Below are 18,220 nucleotides of genomic sequence, written 5' to 3' on the forward strand. Positions count from 1 at the left end.
AGGGTTTTGGAACATGTTGTGAAGGAATACTATATCTATTGGCACACAACCGGCACGGATTCAGAAAATATCGTTTTTGCGAAACACAGCTATAACTTCATTCACACGAAGTACTGAGTACTATCAACACGGAATCTCAAGTTGAGCCCGTATTTGTAAATTTCCAGCAGACTTTGGTCATTGTACCTCACAAGGGGCTTCTAATCAAATCGAATACCTACGGATTATTGTCTCAGTATTGCGACTGGATTCGTGGTTCCTTATCAGAAAGGGACAGTTCGCAATAATTGACGCGAAATCAGCTAGTGCAACAAAAGAGATATTTGGGGTTCCCAAAGGACGTGTTATTGGCCCTCTGCTGTTCTTAACCTATATCAACGATTTAGGAAACAATCTGAGCATCCTTGTTGGATAGTTTGCGGATTGTGCTGTCCGTTTAGTAAAATCATCACAAGACCGGAACCATTTGCTAAATGATTTGGATAATATACCTGTATGGTATGAAAACTGACAATTCACTCTAAACAATGGAAAGTGTGCGGTACGTCACATGTGTACTAAAAAAATTCTCTTCCTTTTTCGTTGCCCGATAATTTACACAAATTTCAATGTTCTCAATTCAAATAAACACCTATGGATCACAGTTACGAACTACTTACACAGGAACCTTCATGTGGAAGATGTTGTGGGGAAAAGTGGAGAAGGCGAACGAAAACAAATCCACTACAGAGACTGCTTACACTACGCTGATCCTTCCCCATCTGGATTATGGCTGCACGGTGTGCGGTCTTTACCTGATGGGATTTACAAAAGACATCGAAAAAGTTGTAAACAAAAGCAGCTCATTTTGTATTACGTGAAATAACGGAGAGTATCACATTTATGGTAAGCAAACTGGAGTGGCAATCAGTAAAAGAAAGGGTCTTTTTGCAGTGAGTTTTTTTCATGATACTTTCTTCTCGGAGTGTCAAATGTTTTTGTGACTCTTATATAAATAGGTGAAAACGATCATCGTGGTAAAGCTCTGCGCACTATGGGACTAGAATACCGAGCGAGGTGGCGCAGTGGTTAGCACACTGGACTCGCATTCGGGAGGACGACGGTTCAATCCCGTCTCCAGCCATCCTGATTTAGGTTTTCCGTGATTTCCCTAAATCGTTTCAGGCAAATGCCGGGATGGCTCCTTTGAAAGGGCACGGCCGATTTCCTTCCCTAACCCGAGCTTGCGCTCCGTCTCTAATGACCTCGTTGTCGACGGGACGTTAAACACTAACCACCACCACTATGGGACTTAACATCTTAGATCATCAGTCCCCTAGGACTTAGAACTATTTAAACCTAAGGACATCACACAAATCCATGCCCGAGGCAGGATGCGAACCAGCAACCGTAGACATCGCGCGGTTCCGGACTGAAGCGCCTAGAACCGCTCGGCCACAGCGGCTGGCACTCTTAGTAAGGTAAAAATATCAGAGCTCACTCGAAAAAATTTAGGTGTTGGTTCTTCCCAAATGCATTTAGAAAAAGGACGGTCGAGATAGTATGCTTGTCGTTCTACGAGGCCTTGCCAAACACTACCATCTGACAATCTGCCAAGGGTGAATTGCAGATCAGTCACATAGATATGGATCTAAAGTTTCGATTGTCACTGTTAGAGAGCTGATCAGGGCCGGTAGAGAGCCCAAATGAACCACCAACTAGGAAAAGGGTAAACAACGGACTGGCCACATGTAATAGAGGGAACGAAACGAACTGAAGAAAGTTTTAATGAACAGTTCAAACATATGCTCGTAAATTTTAACGATTTCTTCTCCCATCTGTGTATAGTTTATTCATATCCACTGTATGTTTCTTGATCCACTCTGTGATTTTTGAAATGAAAATTTACTGAAGTGTGACAATCTTTTTTAATAACCCCGTATAACGCTCTGTGTAATCAGCAGAAAAGCTTAGTTTTAAAATTTTTGTATTTAACACCCACGGTATTGTCGATAGATAGATCTGTTTTATTGGATGGACGTCTATACCAATTCAGTGCCCGGGTATATCATATTGGAAGTTTTCATCTACTTCGTCAGGGTAAACATTCTAGGACTGAAACTTCCTGGCAGATTAAAACTGTGTGCCCGACCGAGACTCGAACTCGGGACCTTTGCCTTTCGCGGACAAGTGCTCTACCAACTCATTTGTTACACAGTTTTAATCTGCCAGGAAGTTTCATATCAGCGCACACTCCGCTGCAGAGTGAAAATCTCATTCTGATTCCAGGACTGGTCCCCAGTCTTGCTGGGATGAGTCAGTGGTGTGCTAGTGTGTTGGCCTCTCGAGTGGCTAGATGGCCAATGAAGCACAGACCGGTATGTTTGTGTAAATGGGCATTCCTCATCCCGCATTTATCTTTGTATCTGTATTGCACTGAAAGTTTCGACGGTATACTTTGTGCCTTGTTTGGAAACAAAATTGTTCCATTCACTGACGGTGCTTGCTGTTGACAAGTCATGGCCATTTTACCCTTCGCCTCCAAATCTAAATTCAGTATTGCTCAGTTCTGATTCCCGGCAGTGTTCGTTGACAGCAATTCACAGCTGTTTTGATTCCTTTACAGATGAAGGGGTGGCCGATATGTTCCTCGTGTATGGGTTCACTTAAGGTAATGGGAGAGCTCAACAACGCTATTCTCCGATGTTCGTGCAGCGACAGCAACCACTTCACAGTAGTGAGGGTTGATGATTTAGTTCGTTTTTATATACTGTAGTTATAGCAGTAGGGTACACTGTCGGAGGATGACATGGCGGCCGGTCAGTACCGTTGGGCCTTCAGAGCCTTTTCGGACGGTGTTAGTTATTTTTAATACACTGTTGGAAAAGATCGCAGCACCAAAAAACAATTAATGTCGAGTAATAAAATTTTGGGAATACATTTGTCTAGACAACATATTTAAGTGATTAGCATTGCAAGATGACAGTTTAAGGTAAGTGCGAGGTAAGCCATTGTAAATGTGAAATGCTGGTACACTAATAACCGGAATGTTGAATGTAAGCACGCAAACGTACATGTATTGTGTTGTGCCAGTGCCAGATGTCAATTTGTGGAATGGAGTTCCATGGCTGCTGCACTCGGTCGGTCGATGCTGATTCTGGAAGACGCTGGAGTAATCGTCCAAAGATGTCCAACATGTTCTCAACTGGCCTACTTCTATCCAAGACATGGCCATCACTGGCACAGGGGCAGCACAGGCTTTCATTAGAAAACGCTACAGACCTCCACCGTATCCTCCAATGAGCTCTCGCTTCACACCAGTGAAGTCACAAGTGGCAGTGGTTTGGGATCTACCTCTACACCTATATTTATACGCTGCAAACCACCGTGAGGTGCATTGCAGAGGGAACGTCAAATTGTACCACTTACTAGAATTGCTTCCTGTACGGACTGTGGAAGAATGATTGTTTGAATGCCTCTGGGCGTGCAATAGTTTTTGTACTGTCATCTTCACGATCCCTATGTGAGCTTTAAACTGGTTTGTTAATAGACCTTCCCTGGATAGTTTACGTCTGTCTTCAATAGTCTTTCATTTCAGTTCCTTCAGCATCTCTGTGACACTCTCCACGGATCAAACAAACCTGTGACCATTCATGCTGCCCTTCTCTAGGTTTAATATACCCAGTTATTCCGATCTCCTACGGGACCCGCCAGGGCAGCCGAGTGCACTAACGCGCTGCTTCCTGGACTCAGGTAGGTGCGCCGGCCCCGGATCGAATCTGCCCGGCGGATTAACGACGAGGGCCAGTGTGCTGGCCAGACTGGATGTGGTTTTAATGCGGTTTTCCACATCCCATTAGATGAATACCGGGCTGGTCCCCACGTTCCGCCTCAGTTCCATGTACTGCAGAAATTTGAAACACATTTTCACTGTTTCACGATTTACATTAGACACAGAGTGCTGGGGTACACTAATTCCGTCCGGGGAGGTACGGGGTGGCGACAGGAAGGGCATCCAGCCACCCCTTAAACTTAACATGCCAAATCCGATTAACCATGGCCGACCCTGCGTAACCGTGGGACATGGCGCAAGCGATAGGTAGAAAAGATAGATAGATAGTCCTATCTCCTACTGGTCTCACACACTTGAGTGATTTGTAAGCAATCTCCTTCTTAGGTTATTTACACATCCCCAGTGTTGTACCAATAAAGCGAAGTCTACCAACCTGCTTCACCAGTATAATGCACGATACAGGATGTCTGGCTCGGGCCCAGTTCGTTCTGAAGCCATGATGCCAACTGCTGCTGCAGATGTAGTACGATGGCCAGAGGCATTTGGGAGGGAGACGGTTCAAACCCACGTCCGGCCATCGTGATTTAGTTTTTCCGTGATTTCCCTAAACCGCTTCAGGCAAATGCCGGGATGGTTCCTTTGAAAGGGCACGGCCGACTTCCTTCCCCATCCTTCCTAACTACGATGAGACTGATGACCTCGCAGTTTGGTCTCCTCCCCAACTCAGCCCTCATGACATATATGCCATAGGCATATGCCGAATACGATGGTTTTCCCCCTCGGTAGTGCCACATAGCCCTCCGGAGCCGTGTCTTCTAGGATATGTACATTCTCGTTATCGCCGCTGCTAGCAATCATGTACAGTGACTACATTCTTGCCAGTTCTTTCTGCAGTATGGAAGAAGGAACATCCAGCTTTTCGAAGCCATAATACATGACATCGTTCAAACTCAGTGAGGTCTAGATAATGGCATCTTTTTCACCTTAAAGGCGTCCTTCATTAAAGTGAACTCATCAAGTCCATTCTCAAAGATAACACAATAACAGCGTGTACTTAAAGCAAACCTAATTTTCATCCTCTTAATGGTGCTGGTAACTCTACTCTTATGCGACTGGCGCGAAATTTGAATAGAAGTTATTTTCAAATGTAGAAAGGCGCCTAATACACGCCTACCAACTTGCACTTATGTTGCACAGTAACTTCATGCTGTTAGTGCATATTACAGACTTTTTAAATGATGCGAAGGTATGTTGACAGAAACGAAAATAATTGGGGAAACAAACCGAATAAATCATAATTTCATTATTACGCAGCCATCGAAGACTACGGGGAAAAAAAAATACTCAGAAATTATAACTGAACAATCTGTGCAATTTTGTCTGTGGAGTACAGGTTTAATCAGTATTTGTTCTAATTCCTCAACGAACTTTTCTTCTTGAATATTCATATCTTGTACTAAGTAGACTCTTCGTTTTCAAAACTATAAAAAGGGAGTAACGACCAGATAACATTAACATTTCGTTCTGAAAACTGTCGTACGCCACGGATGAGAAGTTTATTCACACGCATCGAAATATTTAGATGAAACTTGTTTACTGATCTTCAGACGTGTGTGAAACCTAACCCCGTAGACATATCGGCAGTTATCTCTGCTTTTTTATCCGCCAACACAGCAAGCCCGTACTGACGTTCACCACTACGGCATACCTCGGCCGCTGCAGTGTGGGTGACTAATAGCAGTCTGCACGTTGTCGTCCCAGTGATTCATGCGCTGTGCTGCACGTGTTACAAATGATCCGACGTCAGGCCGCGTGTGCTGCGCGCGCCGGATGATTAACGCGTCTTTCTTGCCGTGTTCCTCTGTGCAGTCGGGAATTCTGACGGGAAGTGCTGGGCAGGGAGAAAGGCTTTTGTCTCACTAGTGACAAACAATAGCCTCTCTCTCGTCTTTGTTTAACGCGGGGATGCGCTCCTGCAGAACGAGCTATTCTCTGAGTGGTGACCACACAATAGCTGCGAATCGAGGTAATGTCTACTGCTCTCGGCAAACGATATTCTTTGAGCCGCGACGTGCATCACGATCCGAAGCTTGATTGCAGACTTCTTCCGTCAGTTTTAGGAATTTCAGTTCGTCAGCAACTGGACGTTTTCTTCGTAATGAACAGATAACCGAGGACACATATCGGAGAAATATTCTCTGTATTTTATTCGGCTCCTACATTTTAATTGGTGAACTGTAAATTATGTCGTCAGTACACACACACACACACACACACACACACACACACACACACACACACGCTCACACGCACACATATACCGTCGTAAACAAGATGACAGAGAAACTTGCACCATTCTTCACATCTGACTGCATTTTACCAAACTTTGTAGCTTTACATATACCGATAGATTTTCTTAAATCTCAGTATAATTAAATCCATAATATTTAAAGAAAACAGTATAATTCAAATTTAGGTATGCAAATTAGTTTAGATTCGTTAAAATTTTACAGCTGAATTTTACGTGTACGGAACAGGGAGAGCTATCAGCAACATACACAGGTATAGGAATCACTCTAATCAAAGTTTCAGCTTGATGGCACTAGTCGTTAAATGTTTAGCTAAAATCCGCAAGAAGGCAACTAATAAAACAGCTGTTGCACAGTGTCAAAGTAGCTACTTCGTTAAAGCTCCCCTTTACCACGCACAGTGGGTTCAGTCGAATGCTGTTCCATTGGTTCCCCCCGGACCCTGAAGATGGCTGCAGACGCTGGCCTCATCGTCTCTAGAAAGCTGGTAAGATAGAAGCTTCGGCAGTGCTCCTGTTTCGTCGGAGACCGAACTAAAAATCTGAGAACGTTCGTCGTCTTACTCTCTGTGCCTGTGCTTCGTTCGGTTCAGATGTTGGTGGTGATAGGTCGTCCTGTATTTAACAATGGAGATGGATCATCCTTAAAACGCCCGTTAGTCTTGGGCATCTAACAGGGTCGGTTTTTCTATCTAGATCGATGGGCGTGTTTAGCATGTGTTGACGTGCCGAAGACGTCTACTTTTGTTTTGCGCCATGTTCTACGGAGCATAAATTCCACCAACTGAGTCACTCTAATATTGTTAATTCACCGCCGCCATTGCTGCCGTAGTGCGAGATGCTGCTGTCTAATCTCCAGACATCGCGGGCAAGCCTGGTTCAAACGGCTCTGAGCACTATGGGACTTAACATCTGAGGTCATCAGTCCCCTAGAACTTAGAACCACTTAAACCTAACTAACCTAAGGACATCACATACATCCATGCCCGAGGTAGGATCCGAACCTGCGACCGTAGCGGTCGCGCGGTTCCAGACCGAAGCCCCTAGAACCGCTCCGCCACTCCGGCCGGCGGCAAGCCTGGTAAAGGATTTACAGGAGCTGGGCAAAAATAATGAAACACCAAAAAGCTGCACAGTATCATGCCTCGGGATGGATGAAAAGGGGTGTTGTATGGTTTTCAAGGGAATCTTATACCATTCTTCCTGAAAAAATATTGGCAATTCCAGTTAACAGTGATCAAAATGGGTGACGACCACCCACTATTCACTCCAAAACAGGCCCCAAAGCTCAGTATTAAGCAGATCTGGAGACGTTTGTGACACTGGAGGTGTGACAGTTCATCCTCGGTCTCTCGAAACTAGTCCTGGATGATGCGAGCGGCGTGCACAGACGATCCGGCTTCTGGGAACACACCTTCCTCATTGGGGAGCAAAAATTGTACCGTGAGACGGACCTGGTCTGCCAAAATGGTCACAGTCCTTGAAAGTAATGCGACAGTCCAAAGTGTCCATGTAATCCATGGAATACCACGATATGGCTGCCCAATTTATCTTGACGTAAACTCGGCCAGATGTTGGAAACTGTGTGAAAGAAGACTCATCCGACCAAATGGCATTCTTACACTGCTCCACAGACCAAGTGCTATGGCTTCGGCACCATGTTTCCCTCTTACGAGTGTTTGCGTCACTGATGAGTGAGTTTGGAATTCCAGCTCGCATTGCACTTCCCTGCACACGGAGCTCCATTCCGTCTTTTTCGTGTTGATAGTGTTCGCAAATGCGACATTCAGTTCTGCAGTTAGTCTTGCAGCTATCGTCCTATTATGTTTCGTCACAATCTTCTTCGGTGGCCGTGTGTCACGATAACTCATCACACAATTTTCTGCGCGTTATGATTTAGCGGAGGCAACGGCCTTGCCGCAGTGAATGCACCGGTTCCCGTGAGATCGCCGAAGTTAAGCGCAGTCGGGCGTGGTCGGCACTTGGATGGGTGACCATCCAGGCTGCTATGCGCTGTTGCCATTTTTCGGGGTGCATTCAGCCTCGTGATGCCAATTGGGGAGCTACTAGACCGAATAGTAGCGGCTTCGGTCAAGAACATCATAAAGACCGGGAGAGCAGTGTGCTGACCCCACACCCCTCCTGTCCGCATCCTCCACTGAGGATGACACGGCGGTCGGATGGTCCTGGTAGGCCACTCGTGGCCTGAAGACGGAGTGCTTATCATTTAGCGGATGATGTTTTTCCACGTTCCTTGTATGCAGTATAAACCTTGGATATGGTGCCTCTTGAAACACCAAATACTTTCGCTCCCTTGGTTACAGGATTACACGAACAATTTGCCCACATTCGCATGCACTTACCTTCGACAGACTGCACTCACAACTACATAGTGCACTACTCTGAAGACGACTGACAGTTCTGAGGTATTGAGGACATTGCGCAGGTGCCGTTCGTAGTGAAAAAGAACAGCGCAAGTATGGCCATCATCTGTATCTAAATTCAGACACGTATTTCTTGCGACATTTTCACATTTTGGTCTGATCTTTGTATGTCAGGAGTTCAGTACCCCATAAGAGTTCTCTTCGTTGCTAGGCCTCCCTTGCTCTTTGAAACCACTTATCAATGGTTAAAAAGCCTCTGAGCACTATGAGACTTAACATCTGAGGTCATCAGTCCCCTAGAACTTAGAACTACTTAAAACCTAACTTACCTAAGGACAGCACACACATCCATATCCGAGTCAGGATTCGAACCTGCGACTGTAGCAGTCGCGCGGTTCCGGACTGAAGCGCCTAGAACCGCTCGGCCAATGCTTCGGCGTTGGGTATTAATCTTACAGTGTATTAACGCCTTTTTTTCTCCTCAGTAGTAAGATACGGTCGGAAACAATGATTGTTGTGCCTCCTGAGTTGCTTGAGATAGTGACAGACTGTATTTTCAGTTTTCGGTTACAGTTCCTATTAACGATTCCCATGACTTATTAAGATGCAGCACAATGAACAGTACTGTAATTTATCGGTGTGATTACACTTTCTGTTAACGATTCCCATTTATCACTAAGATGTAGTGCAATGACAATACTACAGTTTGTCAGTGATTCCCATTGTGTGTAAATCTCATAGTTTACTGAACAATATAACCGTGCTGCTTTCCCTTACGTCTGTCTTGTTTTATGTTGATTTGTTGAACTCTCTATCGCGGTGTTCCCTTGTTTTCTGCTGAACATTTATTTCATCCAACGTCGTATTCTGGAAGAATACCCCCACGCCTGTAAATAAGTGAGGGATTCCACAGCCAATAGTTAGCAATTTCAGTAAATAATCAACACCGCAAGCCGATCTAGAACATAGGTAATAATAACATCAATCATTCATACAGTCGTAACTCAAAATGTTTCTGGACAGCACGTAATTTATTATAAAAACAAAACAGTTAGTTCAAATGGCCTTGAGCACTATGCGACTTAACTTCTGAGGTCATCAGTTGCCTAGAACTTAGAACTAATTAAACCTAACTAACCTAAGGACATCACACACATCCATGCCCGAGGCAGGATTCGAAACTGCGACCGTAGCGGTCACTCGGTTCCAGACTGCAGTGCCTAGAACCGCACGGCCACTCCGGCCGGCAAAACAGTTAGTTACGGAAGGTAAAATTGTCGTCAAGACAAAGGTTGGTTTGGGCACCACAGTGCTTCACTAGACATGGTGCTATTGGATGAAGTACGCTATTGCCTTCCTGCGACCTTTGAACAGCATGTCCGCGGGTAGGTGGGGGTGGGCGATGGAGGGGGGGGGGGGGGGTATAAAGTTTAACGTGGACACCGAAACACCGTACACCTCGACATATTTCACATCAATAAACATTTACAGAAGTGATAAGCGGCACATAAAGTTTCTAGGACTAATCTGGATCAAACTCTAGACCTTTGGCTCTGGGATCTGGCACTGAATCTCTCAGTAACATATGCACAGCGGGTTACAACCGTTGGTCAAAGATGATCTCTAAATCAATGTAGATTTGCGCCGCCAAAAGAACTTCACAACGCCAGCGCTAGATATCTCAAAAAATGCCCACCTTAAGATTATTGCAAGTTCTCAAAATGCGAGATATCATAGGAAAATGCAAAAAAAAAAGACTGTCGGCGGAATGCTTTCAATGTGTTTTGTATATTTTTCTTTGTTACCCGACTGAGTGTATGAAACTTTCAAGCGAGTCTGCACTGTCTGAACTTCCATTTGACAATCGTAAATAAACAGTATCGTTTAATAAACTGCCCGAAAAAGAAAGTGAAGAGCCAAGAGGGGGGTCAAGAAAACGAAATGGAATTTCAGAGGTTGGGAGGGTATGTTAAGTTATTTCAACGATTACAAATTAGAGTAAAATATACAGAAAACTTGGCCGGCTGCTGTGGCCGACCGACTCTATGCTCTTCAGTCCGGAACCGCACCGCTGCTACGGTCACAGGTCCGAATCCTGCCTCGGGCATGGATGTGTGTAATGTACTTAGTTCAGTTAGGTTTAAGTAGTTCTAAGTCTAGGGGACTAATGACCTCATATGTAAAGTCCCATAGTACTTAGAGCCATTTGAACCATTTTTGAACAGAGAACTTGTCAGTATCAGTCCACTTCTCGTTGCGACTTAGTGGCTGGATGCATGCACTGATTAATTTTGAAATGGGGGATAAAGCCGCTGCATCATCTCCTGGAGCAAGCTGGTCCACAACTGTTGTAACTGGTCCGTGATATCCTCGATATCGGCATTGGGACGGACACTACGTCCGACCTGATCCCACACACTTTCTGTCAGGGATGTAACTGGCCATCGGAGTACCTCAACATCGCTCTGACAGTTCATAGAGACACGCACCATGTGCACTCGAACATTGTTCTGTTGAAGAATGGCATACAATAATGTCGCGTGAGAGGAAACACATGAACACCAGAGCCTCCGTAACGTTCCGCTGTGCCGTGAGAGTTCCCTCATTCACTGACATCCATGGCCCGAAGTCATTCCCGACGCCTCCCCAAAGCACGACGTCAGGAGCAGTAACGCTATGCCTCTCCAAAACATGGGAAGAATGAGGCCCCCTACCCAGGTGACCCCATACTCAACGACGATGGTCATAGGGGGCTGTGCAAATCCTCTACTCATAGCTGAATACAAAGCCACACCATTCATCGGCACTCCGGGCTTCCCGGCCACGCCAATACTCCAAACGCAGCCATTTGTCTAGCGATATTAACAGGAGGCTATGCGTGGGACGCTAATTTCCTAGTCCGGGTGCTGACAATCTTCGACCACTTGTGCCGCATGAGACAGAATATTACAGGAAGTCCATTACTTATTTTCTGATGACTGGCGCGGATGTGAAGGCTTTACGATGTCCTTGGTGCACAATAAGGCTATCTTGACTTGCGGTAATCAGACGTGGTCGGTCGTAACCTTGACGAGTAGTATGGCTGTCCTCACATTCCCATGCAGTCAAATACTGGACCACAGTCATTTTAGAATACCGCTCAAATTTGGATATTGCACGATTCTACCAGATAACTAGATGGAGACTACAATGAAACTCTTTTGAAACATTCGAGTACTGATAACGCTGTCTCACGCCGGTACGCGGTGTCTCCGTGTCTTCCAAAGTGATCACTCAACATCTGACCCTGTTCACAACTCTTATACACTGAAGCGCCAGAGAAACTGGTATAGGATTGCGTATCCAAATACAGAGGTATGTTAACAGGCAGAATACGGCTCTGTAATCGGAAAAGCCTATAGAAGACAACAAGTGTCCGGCGCAGTTGTTGAATCTGTTACTACTGCTACAACGGCAGGTTATCAAGATTTAAGTGAGTTTGAACGTGGTGTTATAGTCGGCGCACGATCAATGGGACACAGCATCTCCGAGGCAGCGATGAAGTGGGGACTTTCCCATACGACAATTTCTGGAATGTACCGTGTCAGGAAACAGGTGAAACACCAAACCTTCCACATCGCTGCGGCTGGAAAAAGATACTGCAGAAAGCGACCAACGACGACTGGCGAGAGTCGTTCAGCATGGCATAAGTGCAACCCTTCTGCAAATTGCTGCACATTTCATTGCTGGGCCATCAACAAGTGTCAGCGTGCTAGCCGTTCAACGAAACATCACCGATATGGGCTTTCGGACACACAGCTGTACACCTTGGCTGGGCCCATCAACACCGACATTGTACTGCTCATGGCTGGAAAAATGTTGCGTGGTCGGATGAGTTTCGTTTCAAATGGTATGGAACGGATGGACGTGGACGGGTGTGGAGGAAACCTCATGAATCCATGGACCCTGCTTGTCAAGAGGGGACTGTTCGAGGTGGTGGAGGCTCTGTAATGGTGTGGGGAGTGTGCAGTTGGAGTGATATGGAACCCCTGATACGTCTAGATACGACAGGTGACACGTACGTAAGCATTCTGTCTGATCACGTGCATCCATTCATGTCCATTGTGCATTCCGAAGGACTTGGAAATTTCAGCAAGACAACTCGACACCCAAACGTCCAGAATTGCTATAGAGTGGCTTCAAGAACACTCATGTGCGTTTAAACACTTTCGCTGGCCACCAAGCTTAAGACATGAACATTATTGAGCATATATAGGTTGAATTTGCAGCGTGCTATTCAGAAGGGATCTCCACACAGTCCTACTCTTACGGATTTGTGGACAGCGCTGCAAGATTCACGATGTCAGTTCCCTCCAGCACTACTTCAGACATTTGTCGAGTCTATTCCACGTCGTGATCCCGGGGGCCCTATATGATATTAGGCAGGTGTACCAGTTTCTTTGGCTGTTCAGTGTAAATCCCACTAGGCAAGGTAACAACACTAAACAGCAGCCACACCAGTGCACTCTGATGCCAGTTCTGCCTGTCTAGAGAACTGAAACCCTAATCATTTACATATCCGCAGATGGCGTCTCCATGTACGAAGTTACATTGGCATCCGACCATGTCTTCTGGGTTCTACTTTTCTTTTCGTAGGCAGTGCACATTGTCCTCAACATAATACTATAGCCTTGCATTTGTCTGACGTCTAACGCGTAGACAAAGCGCTTTCGCCCATGGTCTTGTACTAATTGAGGATCAGAGTTATCTGAAGAGCATGCGATCACAGTCGAAAATTTCTCACGTCTGTATTGTTTTCACTCTCATACTCTTTGTGTTCACAGGCAGATCCTGTCGGCGAAAAATCGAAAGGTACCGGATGAGGTTGATTGGGGCACATATTCCCCAGAAACAAAAAATGATTTTAATGGCTCTGAGCACTATGTGACTTAACATCTGAGGTCATCAGTCCCCTAGAACTTAAAACTACTTAAACCTCACTAACCTAAGCACTATGTGACTTAACATCTGAGGTCATCAGTCCCCTAGAACTTAAAACTACTTAAACCTCACTAACCTGAGGACATCACACACATCCATGCCCAAGGCAGGATTCGAACCTGCGACCGTAGCGGTCGCGCGGTTCCAGACTGAAGCACCTAGAACCGCTCGTCCACTGCGGCCGGCTCCCCAGAAACGTTTCGATATTAAAACAAACGGTGTATTTCATCTACAACATCGCATTCTGGGCACTTTTCAAATAACGACGTATTGCGTTAATTGTAGAAGTGCAGGTTTCAATTCTTTTGGAGGAAATTCCAGTGATCTTAACAACTTTGAAAAATAATGTCATCCTGAAGTTCTTTGTGTTGTCCACGGCATGAATAGACTAGAAAATCTATAAATAATTTAAATTTATGTCTCTCACACTCACGTATAAAAGATTACTATGTGCGTTGTGAGACCTTCATACAACACTCTTTCACGATGGATGTTGTTACCTCTCCTTCACGACACGTGAGTAATGTTTGTATTTTGTAACTGTTGGCAAGAAGATGACTGTTCTAAGAGCAAAATTCTCAGTTCTCGAAGTATTAACGAAATTTGTAAATTATAACCATAGTCCAGATTGAAATTCTACCCCGAATGTAAGTCATTTCAGGGTCAACGTTCAATCAGCTGAGCCATCCGAGTTCGCCTTAATCTCTGACTCAGGGCTTTAATTTTCCACGAGATGGTTCCTAAACTGTACGTGTCACTGACAGAGAAGCCTTGTTCGCGCATGTAATCTAATCCTCTCGGAAAACACCACGGTGGCGGCAAGGCTCCGTTCCCCCATTCGACGGAACACTACCGACGTCGTCTTATAGTTTCACGCTACACGACCCTGCAGGGAGGCTTGTAACTTTATCCTTCCCAAGCTACTCAAATTTTGGCGGCGAAATTCTCTCCCCCAGCCTGGATTCGAACTAGCTACTGTAGGGTTGGGTGTCAACTCCCCACCACTACGCAGCAAGCTCGATAATGTAGAGCTGGTGCATTCTGATATCCCCGTCTGCCGTAAGCCGGCAGAACTAACGTGCATTATCAGACCAAACAAAGCCACACGATGAACGAAGACGTCGGGCCGTTGAAAGATAAAAGTATCCGTAAAGGTAAAATGTAAGAACAGTGTGCTCCTAAGGAAAAACTATTATTTTGATACATTCACACTAAATAACCTAAAAAGAAATGTATTTAGACTTAGTTTCTGTGCTTCTACTGTGTTAAAAGCCATTTAAGTATAAAAAAATACAACGAAGTTTAAATGAAATATCAGGATGACGCGATGGCAAACGTTTCCGCACCCATGGAGTAACTATCCGCAGTGGCTGGAAAGTTCTGCGCTTGAGAAACGAAGCTTTTATTATACATACGTGAGTAATAATAATTGGCACTAGAATTACTAGCCAATTTTTGTTATGAGATTAGATTACAGAAATTAACTTAATATGGAATATGCAGTCACTTTTACTTTCACATTTGAGCAATTTTTCAATGTTTATTTCTTGAATGAAGAGTCCATACAAACACAGTATTGGAGTCCCTTCTCCAGTAGAAACAGCTTGATTCGAAACAGAGTACCCTACACATTTGCAGCACAATTCTTTGTGTTTACTTTCTTATCCTCAGATGCGGCATGTCTCATTAGGTTCTTTACTACGAGTAGGTAGTCACTGCAACACGCCAGTAAACTGGTTATCGAAATCATCGTATCCGTCAGCATCATAAATGTTGTAAACATCCGATACCTCCTATGACTGATGTTTTCCTCTTGCTTCTGCTTTTCTTTTCCCTCTTTTCTGGATGCTCAGTAAAGCACAACCTACAGCTTTTCCATTGTTCTTCTTGAAACCAGTCTCTTTTTTTTGCTATTCAGCCCATATTTTCTTCTTCATTTCAGCTTCTTCCAGCATGTCTTTCACGGGGATGCGTATCCAGAGCACAACCCCTCTAGTCTTCCATCACATACTAAAACGATCTGATTCTTTATGTCGAACTGTTATACGTAGAAACAACGTCCAAGCAATGATAAAATAAGTTACAAGTTTAATGACACATTAAAATTAACGTAAATTAGAAATAACTGTTAGCTTCCCTCTTTATTTTCTGTCTGCTGAAAATAACAAGAAAATTATCTGTTCTGTTTGGTGCACACTTACGGATTCCATGACTCAAATGACCCCGTCTCCTTTTTTTTTCGTTATTGTTTTTCACCACCCTCACCTCGTGTGGGCCGAGGGTGGGCTGTCATCGGTACAATAATCCACTGTTTAGGCTGGAGCATTTTTTAAAACACAACAAAGACGAGGAAAAAAGCACATTAGGACTGTTTTATTTCTTAATCTAAAAATCAAGAACGGATAGCTGAAAAACAGAAACACAAACATTTTAAAACCACTTCGCAGAATGAAATAATTCTTCAAAGAAAAAGCGCTGAAGCACTGCACTTCCACTCACAATCTAAAGAACCAGCCCTGGAAGAGAAGTATTTCCGGAGGAGAGCATGTATTCCATAGGGTTGATGGGTGTGGGTAGAAAAGATACGGCTCTGTTTGGTAAGAAATCTATGGAGACGAAGGAAGATGTTGGAGTGGATAGTGGGAAGACATAAGGTGGGAACGACAGAGAATGAGAAGGAGTTTGGTGAGTGGGTAGAGTACTAACAAGAGGAAAGGGATGGGGAATGATGGAGAGGGAAATGGGAGCCCTGTTGTTGAGGAGGGGGGGGGGGGGGAGGAGGGCAGAGGAATAGTGACCAAGAGTTAAAGTTGGTGGCGGGGGGGGGGGGGTGGAGGATAAACATCAGAGCGGATCCCATTGTCTTGGATTTGGTCCAAGTTGCCCTGTAGGCAAGTGTGTGTAGGTAAAGGACAGTGGGACGCGTTTGTGAAGATGCGGCAGTATACCTGGTTTGGTGACCAGAGGGGAGACAATGGGGTTATTAGAATGTAATTCGCTGTTAGTATACGAAATACGGAGGTATGCGATGTGGATGAGGAGGGTGGTAGAGGATCTATGGGGAGTTGGAGGGGGGGGGGGAGATAAACGGGGGCGAAACGCGACACGGACAGTTTTGCGTTCGAGTCTTTGTGGGGGACTTATAAAATTTTGGTGGGACAGAGATCAATGCAACATTTTTGTAGAGCGGGAAAGGGTGGATTAGGGTTTGTAGATGTGGAGAACAGTGGAGAAGGTGTAATCTCCATTTTGGCCTCTTAGCAGTTCAGTAGTCTTAGTCTATCGTGGTCTTTATGTTGGTTATGAGCTGGTGAGGATTCGACGTTACTTGCCGGTAATGTAATGATGTATTAATTAACTGGATAGGACGGTCGTAAATGGTGAGGTGAAAGTAATGGAGACAGAACGTGAGGGAGGTACTTCCTATAATTATTGTCTGGGTTTTGGAGGGTTTGATCTTGAGGAGCCATTGGTTACACCGGGAGGCAAACTGATTGAGGGGGATTTGGAGGGATTTTTCGGATTTCTGGATTGTAGGGCAGAAGGGGAGGAAAGTGGTGCCATCAGTATACTGAAGGAGATGGAGCTTGACTTCTTGTTTCTGTTTTGTTATTATAGGAATCAGAAGAGAGCAGCAGCAGTTGGAAGTCGTTATGTACACCGCTACCTTCTAATAGCGAATGCGTTCGAACACCCGCTGTGCACAGTTACCCACTGAATATTAATTCAGTACCTGTGTCGTTGGTCGTTGTAGAATGGTAAACAAAACTGATATACTTCTTAGTTTCTGAAAAATAGATGTGTAGCTCACAGTAGTTATAATAAATTCAGCAAAATTCCATGCTCCCGTCGCTGAGCCCACTCTTAGACCAAACGACCCAACAGTTGACTAACGATGTTGAATCGGCTGACGGCTTGGTCAGCCCCCAGTCCCAGGTAACGAATGGCTGCAGAAGTTGCTTTCATTCTATACCACTTGTTCACAGTCTATTTTTGAACCGCAGTCGGTGAAACGGTCTCTGTTGTTGGCAATTCCAGCCTGCTTATTAAGATTCAAGTTACGTTCGCGGCAAACAAGCTTTACATACGAGTTCTGAAATCCTTAAGTGTCATGACTTCATTAATAATAGACGTGCAGCGATTACGCGGGAACAGCATCAAAGCAGCCTTTAATAATATTCACACTACAAATCTGCTAATTTAGGGGATCGTACACGAGCAAGTAAGTGTTGAATGGAACAACGTAAATTTATTAATTTTAGTAGTCATACGAGAACAAATGTAAGACCGTTTTTCTCGCTATGATCAAAATCTATTTATCTTCTGATGCAAATAGTGAGACTCTCTCTGGTTTCACGAAAATAAGAACTTAATTTAACTACATTTTGAAACAGTATCGCATTTTATTTCTGGTGCTACATGCTTATGTGAGCTAAGTGTGTTGTACTGAAGAGCCTATCAAGTACTCCTCTTGCAGTCTGACTTAAACAGTCTTATTCGTTTATGCACACGGTGATGTAATTTAGTATTTCGCTGCATTTACCTTACACATCTTAGCGTTATGAAGAATTATACAGGGTTAATTTTACAGATACAGGACCTGCGCAAAAGTCCGGAAACACCACGAAAAACAGATACTTGAACGTAAAGGCAGATGCCAGCCTAGCCTACAGGTTGCGCTGTTGGATTTGACCACGAATGGCACATGTGCAATGTCCCTAAAAGGTTACAAGGGTCCATAGTAGTCAGAACAGTATTCTGTGTCGAGAATGCACT

At 44.6% G+C, this 18,220-nt stretch overlaps 1 pseudogene; it reads left to right on the forward strand.

Annotated features, from left to right (window-relative positions):
• The first annotated feature begins 7,984 nt into the window (after window positions 1–7,984).
• On the forward strand, window positions 7,985–8,102 carry LOC124796545 (annotated as a pseudogene).
• The last annotated feature ends 10,118 nt before the right edge of the window (window positions 8,103–18,220 follow it).

This window comes from Schistocerca piceifrons, chromosome 4, assembly GCF_021461385.2.
Source record: "Schistocerca piceifrons isolate TAMUIC-IGC-003096 chromosome 4, iqSchPice1.1, whole genome shotgun sequence".
Taxonomy (NCBI): domain Eukaryota; kingdom Metazoa; phylum Arthropoda; class Insecta; order Orthoptera; family Acrididae; genus Schistocerca; species Schistocerca piceifrons.